The sequence below is a fragment of the Myxocyprinus asiaticus genome, chromosome 37, assembly GCF_019703515.2.
Source record: "Myxocyprinus asiaticus isolate MX2 ecotype Aquarium Trade chromosome 37, UBuf_Myxa_2, whole genome shotgun sequence".
NCBI lineage: Eukaryota > Metazoa > Chordata > Actinopteri > Cypriniformes > Catostomidae > Myxocyprinus > Myxocyprinus asiaticus.
Window position 1 is genome coordinate 40,950,395 of NC_059380.1, and position 14,562 is coordinate 40,964,956.

Genomic DNA, 14,562 nt, shown 5'->3' on the forward strand with positions numbered 1-14,562 from the left:
ACTATGCAACATTTTTCACAAGTGCCTAAAACATCTGCCTATCATTTATAAATGAAAATTCTGTGTTTTTTTACTCACCCTCATGTTGTTTAAACCTGTATGTCTTTCTATAATGAAAGTAAAGGGGGACCACAGCATTTGTGACATAATGTTGATGAGGCACTAACAATGGAAGTGAATGGGGCCAGCAAACATTTTTTTATGTGATTAAGAGTTTTGAAAGTGTTGATTTACATGTCATAGACAGTTCGCATGCCCATAAAAACCCTCTCATGACGCAGAGCGGCTATCCTCATGTGATATTAAAATAACCCGAAGCCTGTTTTGTTTATCGCTCACACAGATGGTGCACTGATTTAATTACACTTCAGTCTTGTCATATACAGACACAGGAAACGCTTGACCACGTTGACACTAAAAATAAGCTCTAATCTGAGAGGAGACTGCGAGTACGTGTCACAGCAGTCGTGTGAGGGGCGAGTTTCTCCATTTGTCCGCATCAGCTGTTGTTCTTTAGCAACCTGCTGTTTTTTGTTTTGTTTTTAACCAACCTGAAATGCAAGGCATGCTGTGGTGTATAACTGCCCTAAAAATACATGTGGTCAATCTTAAAATATCGTGCCAGTCCCCGGTTTCACCTCTGCTGGGCCCTGGAGCTGTCATGACGGGCGAAAGGGCAAATGAGACGATACCCCTGAAGTCAGCGCATGTGTCCTCCACGCTGTCATTGGACACGACTGACAGATGTCACAACCAGCAGCCAGTGCCTGAAACACGCTTAAAGCAACTTCCACTCCATATCCACTCGCTCTGAAAATAGACTGTCATAGCAAACGCTCATTTAGAGGCATTTAACAAAGGACAATATAATCTCAATTTAATTTAATTGTGAGTTATTTAACAACTAGACCTGTTGTGATTTATCACAGGATGGGATATGTTTGTACTTTTCAAAGTTCTGTAATGCCAAGTTTTTCATCCAGTAAAAAGAACCGGCTGATAAGAGTCATTCGTTCGGGAATCGGACTACACTGATCGCGTTGTAGATTCAAAAGTACCGACTCATAAGAGTTGTTCGTTCAGGAATCAGACTAAAATGGTTGTGCTTGTATTTTCCATTGTAGATTCAAAAGAACCGACTCATAAGAGTCATTCGTTCAGGAATCAGACTAAACTGGTCACGCTGCATATTTTACACTGTAGATTCAAAAGAACTGACTCATGAGAGTCATTCGGTCAGGAATTGGACTACACTGATTTCGCTGTAGATTCAAAAGAACCGACTCATAAGAGTAATTCGTTTGGAAATCGGACTACACATATCGCACTGTAGATTCAAAAGAACTGACTCATAAGAGTTGTTCGTTCAGGAATCAGACTACCCTGGTCGCGCTACATATTTTGCGCTGTAGATTCAAAAGAACCGACTCATGAGAGTAATTTGTTCGGGAATCGGACTACACTGATTGTGCTGTAGATTCAAAAGAACCGACTCATAACAGTCGTTCGTTTGGGAATCGGACTACACTGATTTCGCTGTAGATTCAAAAGAACCGACTCATAAGAGTCATTCGTTTGGGAATCAGACTACACTGATTTCATTGTAGATTCAAAAGAACTGACTCATAAGAGTCATTAGTTTGGGAATCGGACTACACTGATTTCACTGTAGATTCAAAAGAACCGACTCATAAGAGTCATTCATTTGGGAATCGGACTACACTGATTGCACTGTTGATTCAAAAGAACCGACTCATAAGAGTCATTAGTTTGGGAATCGGACTACACTGATTTCGCTGTAGATTCAAAAGAACTGACTCATAACAGTCGTTCGTTTGGGAATCGGATTACACTGATTTCACTGTAGATTCAAAAGAACCGACTCATAAGAGTCATTCGTTTGGGAATCAGACTACACTGATTTCATTGTAGATTCAAAAGAACCGACTCATAAGAGTCATTAGTTTGGGAATCGGACTACACTGATTTCGCTGTAGATTCAAAAGAACTGACTCATAAGAGTCATTCATTTGGGAATCGGACTACACTGATTGCACTGTAGATTCAAAAGAACCGACTCATAAGAGTCATTCATTTGGGAATCGGACTACACTGATCGCACTGTAGATTCAAAAGAACCGACTCATAAGAGTCATTCGTTTGGAAATCGGACTACACATATTGCACTGTAGATTCAAAAGAACTGACTCATAAGAGTTGTTCATTCAGGAATCAGACTACCCTGGTCGCAGTACATATTTTGCGCTGTAGATTCAAAAGATCCGACTCATGAGAGTAATTTATTCGGGAATCGGACTACACTGATTGTGCTGTAGATTCAAAAGATCCGACTCATGAGAGTAATTTATTCGGGAATCGGACTACACTGATTTCGCTGTAGATTCAAAAGAACCGACTCATAAGAGTCATTCGTTTGGGAATCGGACTACACTGATATCATTGTAGATTCAAAAGAACCGACCTATAAGAGTCATTCGTTTGGGAATCGGACTACACTGATTGCACTGTAGATTCAAAAGAACCGACTCATAAGAGTTGTTTGTTCAGGAATCAGACTACACTGGTTGCGCTGCATATTTTACGCTGTAGATTCAAAAGAACCGACTCATAAGAGTCATTCGTTTGGGAATCGGACTACACTGATCGCACTGTAGATTCAAAAGAACTGACTCATAAGAGTCGTTCGTTCAGGAACAGACTACACTGGTCGCGCAGCATATTTTGCACTGTAGATTCAAAAGAACCGACTCATGAGAGTCATTCGTTTGGGAATCGGACTACACATATCGCACTGTAGATTCAAAAGAACTGACTCATAAGAGTCGTTCGTTCAGGAATCAGACTACACTGGTCGCGCAGCATATTTTGTGCTGTAGATTCAAAAGAACCGACTCATGAGAGTCATTCGGTCGGGAATCAGACTACACTGATTGATTTCCCTGAAAAGTGACTCTGTGGTGCAACCAAAACATTGCTCTCTTTATTTGAGCGTCCTGACCAGGCCGACACAGCCAAACTGTAAGCGTGCCATCTGATGCCAGCAGCATCCCATAAAAATCCCTTCACTCAACAACACCCCACCTCTCATTGCCAGAGCCGTAAAACCGAAACACTTCATTATCCGCAGTAGAGTTGTGGTTATGAATAATCGTGACGTTGATGTTCTTGATGTTTTTTTTATTTATACCATGCTGCAGCAATTTGCATATGAAAGCGCTTTTGATGTTTTTATCTGAAACACACAGTGCTTTGAAGTCTCCGACTTGTACAATATGAATATAAAATATTGTGCAGGTCTCATTTGAAATAGGTTAGACCCGAGTGAAGCAATGCAACTTTTCCAAACTGATCAACAGAGTTTAAAAGCATCCTTCGTCACTCATCTCTCTTTTACAGGTAATCTGTGCACTATTGTCCAGAACTGCTGAATTAATCTGACACTTTGCCGATTAACAGATCAATTAATGCTGCTGGCATCACGGCCTGTTGTCTGGATTCCTCTCGGTGCCATAACAGTTGTGAGTCGGGGTGAGTGAAAGGTGAATAAATGATGACAGAATGTAATTTTTTTGGTTAAACTACCCCTCTAAATGTCCAGATCAGACTTTACTGTTGTTGTATGTCAAACTACAGTTTCAGACAAATGTTTTAGATAAATAAATGTGATTGACAGTATTAGGCAATATAATGAAACAGAAGATTTTGCTTTTGGAACACACATATGAACAAGTGTCATGAAAATCACACAGCAAAACCTACAGATACAGATCAAACATGTTTTTCCCTTTAAACAATCAGATAAAATAAAAATACAGAATCACTTGCACGTGTGTGCATGCTGTCGACATGGCAACATGGTGTTCTACATCAAGCACAGGGTTGCCAGGTAACAGCTGTGTCGAGTATGTGTGTGAGTGCGTGTGTGTGTGTGTGTGTGAGAGAGAGAGAGTGTGTGTGTGTGTGAGTGTGTGTGTGTGTGTGTGTGTGTGTGTGAGAGAGAGAGAGAGAGTGTGTGTGTGTGTGAGTGTGTGTGTGTGTGTGTGTGAGTGTGTGTGTGTGTGTGTGTGTGTGTGTGTGTGGGAGAGAGAGAGAGAGTGTGTGTGTGTGTGTGTGTGAGTGTGTTTGTGTGTGTGTGTGAGTGTGTTTGTGTGTGTGTGTGTGTGTGTGTGTGTGATGGTCAGGGGTTTTCAGGTCTAAAAGGAAAGTCAATGTGTTAAAACTACTCAAGGTTACAGAGACCTGAAATTAAAATGAGTTTATTTCAGTTTGTCACTCTAATATCACTTCGGTTTTCTGTAGCAGTGACGCTCTAAATGTCTGATGTGTGTTTGTAGTGCTGGTGTCTGTTTGTCATGTGAAACTTTATATTTAAAAAGTAAACATTCAAATTGATCCTTTTTAACTTTTCAAACACACATTACTGGTATTATTGTGAACAACTTATCAGTACATGTTAGAGATCCACTACCCGACAGAGCTCGACAGGACCAAACAAATCGTCGGGTGTCATATCAGGTTCGGGTCAGTTTTCTCTATGATTCTCATGACTCATGATTTATTTCAAATGTCGGTCACATTTCTGTGAGGTTCAGATCAAGGTTTTGGCCTTCAAGGAGCTGCATGTTTTAACACGTTCTTCATCCATAAATCACGTCGCCATAGCAAGGCCAGCTCATCCCAACAGCAAAGATCACTTTTGTTCAACCGGAGTCTCTCTTTCTAAATTTATCAGCCTGAACTTTGACCTTTGCAGCATAGAGTCAGTCTTCAAACACACACCCCCATCGGGCTTTCGACATACCTACATATATGTGCTCTCAGGTCACATGCTCGTTAGAGATTCCGTCATCTGTAGTACGACAGTGTGTCACGAGGGAAACTGATGGCGAAAGATTGATTTGTTTTATGATCAGTGAGAATGTGTGAGATGTGCGTCTCAATCGAGCAAGCCATGAGCCATAAACCTTTGCATTTACTAGCATTTATCGTTTGGAACAACGCTAAACACACACAGTTGACGAGAAAAATCAGGATGCAATAAAGACGTCACATGAAGTGCTTAAGTTTTATCTCATCTCAATTTAAGATTAAAACATGTCAGGAAATGTATGCCGTAAAGTCATATTTCTGACGAAAGCATTATAATAATACAAATAAGCCACATTTATTACAGTGATTTTTACTGGGCATAAAAGGTGTTCTAAAAATAATTAAAGAACAGTTCACCCAAAAAATGTATAATCTGTCATTATTTACTCTGCATGATATTTTGTTTCAAACCCTGTTAGTTTTTCCATGGGACACAAAAGAAGAAACTTAAGAAGAATTTTCATTCATTTCAATATTTGATTTGAGAGCTGCAAATTTCTCCTTTTGTGTTCCATGTTTTGGCTTTGGAACGACATGGAGTAAACTATGACATAATTTCCATTTCTGGGTGAACTTTTCCTTTAACCATGACAAAATCATTGTAATACATGACCTCTAGCGGCTTATTGCTTTCATAAAACATGCAACAGCAATATGATTAAGACAGCTGTTCAATAAATTGCTACATTTATTTATAATAATAATCATCTGAATAAGCAATTCTTTAAAAAAAGTTGGTAAGTAGCCAAGTGTTTCTTCACCTTCAGGCACTTTCATGTCCCTTGGGTTGATTTTTATTACAATAAACAGATTTCCACTCATAAAAACTGTGTTGGGAACTTTTCATCAGGCCTTCGTCATTTATTTTCGAATGTCTTTTATGTCTAGATTTGTGTGTTTTAGTCTTCAGACCCAGAATTTCACTATTAAACTATGAAACTCCATTATAAAAATACTAATTATTTCAAGTTTAAAACTCTGATCATCTAAACAGAGAGTGAAATAAACAGAAACTATTTCAGTATTTATTGTGTGAAAATTATTTCTCTCAGTTTTTCATAAATTACGACTGTCGCACATTTGTGGCATCATTTCCAGCACACCAAACAATTTCACCCCTAATAAAGTTCAAAAGTTAGTGTACTTGTTAATCAAGTGGACAAAAGTGTCAGTGAAGAGCATGCTTGAGATGAAATATGAGACAAAACACAGACAAATCAAAGGGAATATCACTTTTTATTGGCCGTCATTTCCAATCAAGCTGTAAAAAGAGTGAAAATCTGATTTAATTGTGTGTATTTAGGACACATAAAATGTTAGCTATGAAATTAGCCTAGAGTCGGTCATTTTGTTTGAAAAGCATTAAAAATGCAATTTTCATCCACGTCATTTCCAGCACAGAATTCCACTGGAAATGACACTGTGGTGGGAATTTTCATGACAAAAGTGACATAAATCTCCTGTGATGCGCACTCAAAAAATTTTTAAAAAATAAAATCACTCTTTGGCTGTACTTGATTCAATTATGGACAGTGGTTCCACATGTTTAAAATTAGTTTTCTTAAATTAAAATTACTATGTAATTTCAATGTAAATTCTTCAAGAAGAGGAAACTTTCAGACTTCCTAAGCAACCAATTGGCCCGGTTGCTAGGGAAGGTAGAGTCACATGGGGTAACCTCCTCGTGGTCGCTATAATTTGGTTCTCGCTCTCGGTGGGGTGCATGGTGAGTTGTGCGTGGATGCTGCGGAGAATAGCGTGAAGTCTCCAAACGCGCTGTGTCTCCACGGTAACGTGCTCAACAAGCCAGGTGATAAGATGCACGGATTGACGTCTCAGACGTGGAGGCGACTGAGATTCGTCCTCCACCACCCGGATTGAGGCGAGTCACTACGCCACCACGAGGACTTAGAGCGCATTGGGAATTGGGCATTCCAAATTGGGGGAAAACAAAAAAAACGAAAAACAAAAACAAACGTTGGCATGTTAAAATAACTCAAATGAAACTCTTAGTGAAATGCCAGCAAGTGACAGTAAATGTTAGCATGCTAAATGAAAACGCAAGCAAGTGACCCTTTGCTAAGCCCCGCCTTAATGTTTCTGACCAGTCCTACCCTAACAACTAATTATATTATCAGATTAGCATTTTTAAACTCTTTTATAATGCAAGTCAATGGAAGTCCTGTGGTTTTGGATAGTTTTAAATGGAGTTTTACAGAAGATGTCCAAAATCTATCCTAAAACACTGTTGCGACATAATTTAACAATTTCTTCAAAGAAAAATGTCAAATTAAAATGTTTTTCAGTGTCACATCATTAAGGCCCATGGAAGAGTTATATTCATTTGTCCAACACTTTTTTGAGCACATATTATTGAAAATCGCATTGTTCATGGAAATCACCAATTCATTGCTATGGGACGTTCTGTGAATTGTCTGAGCGAGCAACAGTAACCATGAGGGGCGGAGCTAAGCAAGGGGTCATTTGCTGGTCGTGAAATGGTATTACCGGGAGTTAAAATAACCAGGGAATTTTGAAATTGTAATTTCCAGGCCTTGAGAGGTCATGAACATTAATAAAATAATTTTAGAAAATGGAAAATGACTATAGTAAATATGAAGCTGAGCTCTAAAATATTTAATCAAAATTTGTATTTTCTTTTTTTAAATATCCTTATGGGGGTTTCCCACGAAACCTGTCAGGAAAATGTCATGGTCCTATTTTACTTAGAAATCAAAATAATTAAATAAGAAATTAAAAAAGATGGTCATTTTATGGCATGTATACATTTAATTGTATCAAAGATTAATACCTGTAAAAATTTGTCTAATTAACTCTGTCTGCAAATAATAATAATAATTTAACATGCACATATTTTAAAAATTAAAATAAATGATGACTAACATATTTATTGTAAGTTCTTTGAGACAAAGTATAAAATAAGTATATTTATAATGATTTTTTAAATGTTTCTTGTAATATAGCATAATTTAATCACAATTAATCACAGAAAACTGTGCAATTAATTTGTTAAATTATTTTTTTTATATATTTACAGCCATAGTTATGTATTATATACATAATAGTAATACTTTTGGTATTGCATGTCATTTTTGCTGATTTTCATAAAAATAATACAGTGGGGTAAAAAAGACTGAAAACATTCAGATAAAAAAATAAATTAAAAAAAAATAATGTCTGGACGTTGCTGTAATTAGAATTGGGTAATAAATGTGCATGAAACTTATTTAAAAAAATCTATGGTCCTAAATGTACCCCAAACGCTAAATATAACTGTTTTATTTTAATATAATATGACCAGGACATTTTCTTGAGAGGTTTTGTGAGAATCACCCTTATTCAGTAGTAATGAACTTGTAATAGTTATTTTTGGACAAGTTTCATCTATGTAAACAATTCAAATTAAAATGAAAGTTATTTATTATAGCAAAAGCACAAATAAAGTGCAATTTTACTTTGCTACCGTAGCAAAATTAAACTGGCTAAATCAATGACAGTGATATCACATTGCATGTTCTTATAAAATGGACATTTCTTCCCCCTAGTAGCCATATTAATATTGCTGTCTAGGGAAATTTTATTTGCAAAGCAATATTATAAATATTTTGATCTTGATCTTTAAATGTGCATAGAATCTGGACTCAGTTTGCAGCTCCTTTTTGTAGGTTCTTCCAAAGTTGTCCTCATCTATTGTACACGAGGGGGACAGTGTCCTGGGCAATAAACCCTACAGTAAAAAGGACTACCGCTCCTAGTGTGGAACCGGATGGGACACGCTCCGCATCCACCTATGCCTGACCCTCCTTTGCTTCAGCTTTTACTGAATGAGAACTGACCACGTGAGATAGGCAAGCACCCACAAACCCTGAAGAGCAAGACTTTTACAACACAAACAAAGACATTCACTTACAAAAGGAGTTGAAATACAGGATAGAAAGCAATGTATTGAAAATATGTGCTTACGGATTTTTTCATTATACGTTCAACCCTACAGAAAGTGTACTTTAAAATGAGAACATGAGGGTAATTAAAAACAAAATGTAAAAGAAAAAGAAAATGCATGGAATGCACTACTAACTCAATGGAAAAAGCAATGTGTAGAATATTGAAAAAATGTTTTGGTCCTCAATTAGGCTCAGGTTCCACTCTATTTACCATGATGGTAACCCCCAAAACTACAACATAACAGAAAGTCGTTTAAATCTCAACAGAACAAAACAAACACTAACAAGTCTTCCCCTTTATATTCCCCTTGCACAAAGAAACATAAAATAACACTTATATCGAGTCTCATGCAAAGCATGCTGGGAACTAGAAATCAGTTTCAGTTAACCAAACAAAACATATGTAAATGGATTAAGTAAAGCTGACAAGACAATTTTTTTTGTTGATCATTAAAGTTCCATTGGTTACATGCATTTTTTGAGTAATGTGAACATGGGAGGATGGAATAAAACTGACAAAAGTGAAAGATCATTTATTTTGAGTGCATATACATTCACAGGGTGCGTCTCAATCAGTTCCCTAGTTCACTAGTCAGGGCACTGATCAAGGAGTCGGACATTTTTTTTTTCTTTTTGGATTTTCCCCCCTTTTTTCCCCAATTTGGAATGCCCAATTCCCAATGCACTCTAAGTCCTTGTGGTGGCGTAGTGACTCTCCTCAATCCGGGTGGTGGAGGACGAATCTCAGTTGCCTCCACGTCTGAGACCGTCAACCCACGCATCTTATCACGTGGCTTGTTGAGTGCGTTACCGCGGAGACATAGCGCGTGTGGAGGCTTCACGCTATTCTCCACGGCATCCACGCACAACTCACCAAGCGCCCCACCGAGAGCGAGAACCACATTATAGCGACCACGAGGAGGTTACCCCATGTGACTCTACCTTCCCTAGCAACCGGGCCAATTTGGTTGCTTAGGAGACCTGGCTGGAGTCACTCAGCATGCCCTGGATTCGAACTCACGACTCCAGGGGTGGTAGTCAACGTCTTTACTTGCTAAGCTACCCAGACCCCGGAGTCGGCCATTTTTCTCAATTGCAAAATCGTTCCAGTGCACTGAAAGTTCACTCCTAAAAAATCCCACAATGCACCATAAAAACCAGGGAGTATCGTTGCTCACTATGTTCCCTTACCGGGAACGTCATCTTCTGAAGTCTCTGAAGTTGTTACAAAATGAGCACAAGTGTAAAACTATGAAGTCCAAGCCTTATTTTCTCTTTAAAAGATATGTTTTTTGTAATGTCTTTCATTCATAATTACCATGAAAGTGAAACAATATTTTAAATATTATTGTTGTTAAAAGGTTTAAAATACACCCCTATATATTTGTATTTCTTTATTTATGTAATTTATCTGTTATAATAACATTGTAAATTTGAATATCTTCAACGTAAATGAACGATAGTGTCATTTATTCAGCGATGGTGCTGATTAATAACAGCTGTGCTTCAGTGAGCGAGCTCGTTAATGTGTCGCGGGTGATTGAGTCATAAGTGTCCCAATGTTCAGTGGATGAACACCCTTACCAGTGCTCTAATTCTTGTTCACAATATACTGAATCACGACATAGGGAGCTGATTGAGACACAGAGACAGTTGGACATTGTTAGCAGACAAATGAAATAAACTGGCGAGAAAAATGTGAGAAGTTTTTTAACAAGACTTTACTTTCTAAAAGTCCACACTGCTAAAAGTGCAAGAAGTTGAAGAAACACCCAGCCGTCTTATAAGTGTGACAATGTACAGTCAACTGGCCATTACTGCATTATTGCTCTTAAGAGTGATAATGACCTTTATAATCTCCAACATATAAATATTAAAATGTAAAAGCGATATTTATCAATAAAAGCGTATTATATGTAAAATAAAAATATTACAATGTTTTCACCGCAGCTAACCAACACAAGCACACCGATTACATCGGTTACAAGAGGGTTAACAAAGACAGAAAGAGAAGGGATGAAATCGGTGTGGCCTTTGGAGTGAAAGATGTGAAGTGTGACCCTGAATTGACTTACAGCATGTGCTACTGTGAAGGACACGAAGATTAACGCTGACCCGAGAAAGGACGTCCACAATGCCGTGACATGTCTCTCTCTCTCTCCCTTCCCACCGTTAAAACGAGCCTTTCGAGGGCACGGTGGAAAAAATGAGCTGTTCTCCAAACAATATGAGACTTTAATGAGAATTTGTCTCAGTCTTACATAACGGCAGTTTGCTTTTTCAATTTTTTCCTTACCCAAGCGCAGCAGTAGTCTATCATACATTGTTTGTTTCATTTGTGCGTGCTTTTACAACAGTGTAGCTCGTTCTGGTTGTAGCTCAAGCTATACTGCTCGTTTAATGAAACCATTTACAACACGTTACATCCCCGCTGCAGCTAAACACACTGTTCTTTTGGAGAAGAAAACAAAAGCAACTTGGATGTTTTTCTCAGAGAGATTGAAGTTTGTTTTGATGTACTTCATAGGGACAAAAAGCTTTCCAGACATGAAAAAAGTGCTAACAATTTGTATTTTTCCACATGGAGAGAACAAGACAGATGCTGTGTTCCCAAAACTAGTGAGCTGCCTACCTAGACAGCATTTTAGGTCAGAATAAAATTGCAGCAAAAGTTATAATTTTCACAACTTTTAATCACATGATGGAGATTCGATTTTACGTTTACCATTCCCAATGAATTCAGCATATTCACGACACGACTAGTGCATAACTTACAGTAGTTCAAGTTCATTCAATTTCAAGTTCAATAAAAATAGTGCTAGTGCACTGTTAATATCTTGCAGAGTTTTCACGTCATTGTATTGATTGTCATCATGATGTGTATTTTTCATCTTGTCTTCGTTTTCGTTGAAAAAATCATAAAAAAGACATTCATCAATGAACATTTTTGTCAGTCATTTCATTGACAAGTTTAACACTGTGTGTATGTGGTTTGTTGTTGACCCAAGGTGGTATACCTGCTCTAAATAGTATAAACCAGACTTTGGTTACATCAGCTAATAGTCCAGATGTTCAACCAGACTGATCTCACAATGAAATCGGAAACAGTAGATTGAATTTTCTTTAGCTAAAATTGATCTGTGCTTACTGAAATGCAAAACACTGCCCCCAGTGGCCAAAGTGGTTAGTGTTGTTGGGCATATGAACACATGTGAGCTTATAATGTCCACAGAGGGGTGCCAAAAGCGAGTTGTGAAGAGAGTTGTTTTCAGCTGCACAGGCGGTATACAGTGAAGAGGACAGAACCCCCAAACCTAAACCCAGCACCTAAACCTAACCATCAGTGAGGTAAATATGTAATGTTAGAGGAAAAAATGCAACCTATGAATCACGCTCATCACAGATTATGTGAATGAAATTACTTCCTGGTTCCAATGCAGGATCTGAACCCAGGTCTTCAATGCTGCTGACGCAACTTGTCCCCTGTTGCGCCACATGGGAAGGTAAACATGCCCGAGCTGATGCAAAAATGTCTGATAGGAGATGCCGTTTGTCAGTGAGTCGGCATAATGTGGCCGATCCTAAGGTACCAGAACTCTCGGAAACAACATGCCAACTTCCCGTGTTATCATGTGGGTTCAACCATCTTGATCAGCGATTCTCAGTTAGTTTTGCTTCAGGACCTAGATTTTAAATCGGACATCAGCACAGTACCAAACGTAACATATTTAATGTAGTCTGGTTGTTAGTTATTGAGGATGAAGGCATGCCACACAACCTGTCCATTTTGATTTGCTTCTACCAAGTGAAAAATGAATTTGTGCCAAATTATTGTAGACTTTGACTGGACACTCAGCCTTTGAAGTCAACAACAAAAGATATGGCATGCATTTGTCCTCCCTTTTGAAACGGCAAGTTATTTAGCTAAATATGCATGATTACAATATATCATGTTTACTTGCATTTAATTTTTGGTATTTAGCATTGTTTTTCTCTGCTGTCCTGCAACCCATTTTAGTTGAGAATCCTTGAACTACAGTAGACTGCTAATGAATGACCAGCTTTGACCAACAAGAAATGGTAAAGAACTAGGTGCAATCAGACACCAGTTTTAGCTGGAATTTCCAGGGCCTTTTCTGAATCACATAATCTCTTTGCCACGGTCCAGTTTCTCTTGATTAAGGCACAAACTTTGTCATGTAACCCAATTGCTAGTCAATTGCTACAGCAAATTTGATCACATGGCTTTTCCATTAGCTTCTGTTCCGACAGAACTCCTCCATCAATTCTTTCCTCTAATTTTCCTGTCTGGAACTCGTCTGGAATGACGCCTCGCTGGATCTGCAGGGTTGAGACACTTCTGTTGGTATGCTGGACTCAACTTGAAGCTAATTTAGCCTGCGTCTAACACATGACTGTCTGCCTCCTGGGAACGCAGCAACAATTCCAGTAACCCAGTAGCCGACCCACCCACCATTACACACTGGAGGATTTATTTCCAGGCGAGCAGGGAAAGAGGCGAGCCCTGACGAGATGATCGCTTACATCTGTTCCCACAGGATGGAGAGAGTTCTTTGTGCTTTATTCACTGTGTTTATTTCCATTACATTTCAAAGGGAGAAAGTTATAGAGGAGAACAACATCAGAAAGTAGAGAGGTGAAGAAAAGGGCATATAGAGAGAGAAGTGTGTATTTGTGACCATCTTGTGTACTATTATTACGACTTGTCATGAGACCAGGATAACCAGTTCATTGAGTTTGAATAAGATATCTTAACTCTATCGCCAATTTTACAGTGAGGTTTAAATCAGAGAAAGAAAAAGACCCCAGTAATCTCACATGTGCCTCCTCTAGTGCTTAAGAATAGATCTCCACAATGTCTCAAATTGTGATAACATTTGAAAAGATACCAAAGTCTGCAACCAGATGTCAGAGAGCTCAAAATAAACTCGGAGTTTTGGGAGAACTATGGTGTTGTTTTTAAAACAAATAGGATGGTTCATTGTCGGTAACATGAAATATCATGCATTTTTCAAGACAAGCTGCTTTAAAAACCCAGTCACATCACTCAGTCTGCTAAGTGGCTTCTTGCAAAATCGCATTACTCCGCATGCATGATAAAAGACATGCTGAAAATAAATGCTTCACTTTGCAGCTAAAAGTATTGGTCATGAATCACTGAGGAGAACAGGAATAAAGTTGCAGTGGAAACACATTGAATGGCCCTGATCTCATTTCCAGGCCCGGAATCAAGCTGTAGTGGATTGGGCGTGATCCGCCACCTGACCGCAGCACACGGATCCGGTTTGGTGAGGACAGAGGGGATGATGGGTGCGCCTGCTATCGGTTTCCAAAAATACACTGGAGGAGGGAGTGAACACTGATACATATCAAAGCTGGAACCCTCAGGGCCTCTCATTGGGGGTTGATCCCTGTTGTTGGTTGTCTGAGAGTTTGAGGCTGCAGGGGTGGACAGGCCATAGGGAGAACCAAGACTTTTCCCGGTGGGCCGGTCATGAAACGGGGCCGAGCGGCTGAACACCAACTCCCCCAGATTCCAAAAAAGAACCATTTAAGTTCCGTATTATGCCAGAAGAGAACCATTTAAGTTCCATATGATGCCATTGGCGAAACTTTTAGTTCCATGTGATGCCATAAGAGGAACCAACAAAGTTCCATATTATGCTATAAGAGTACCATTAAGTTC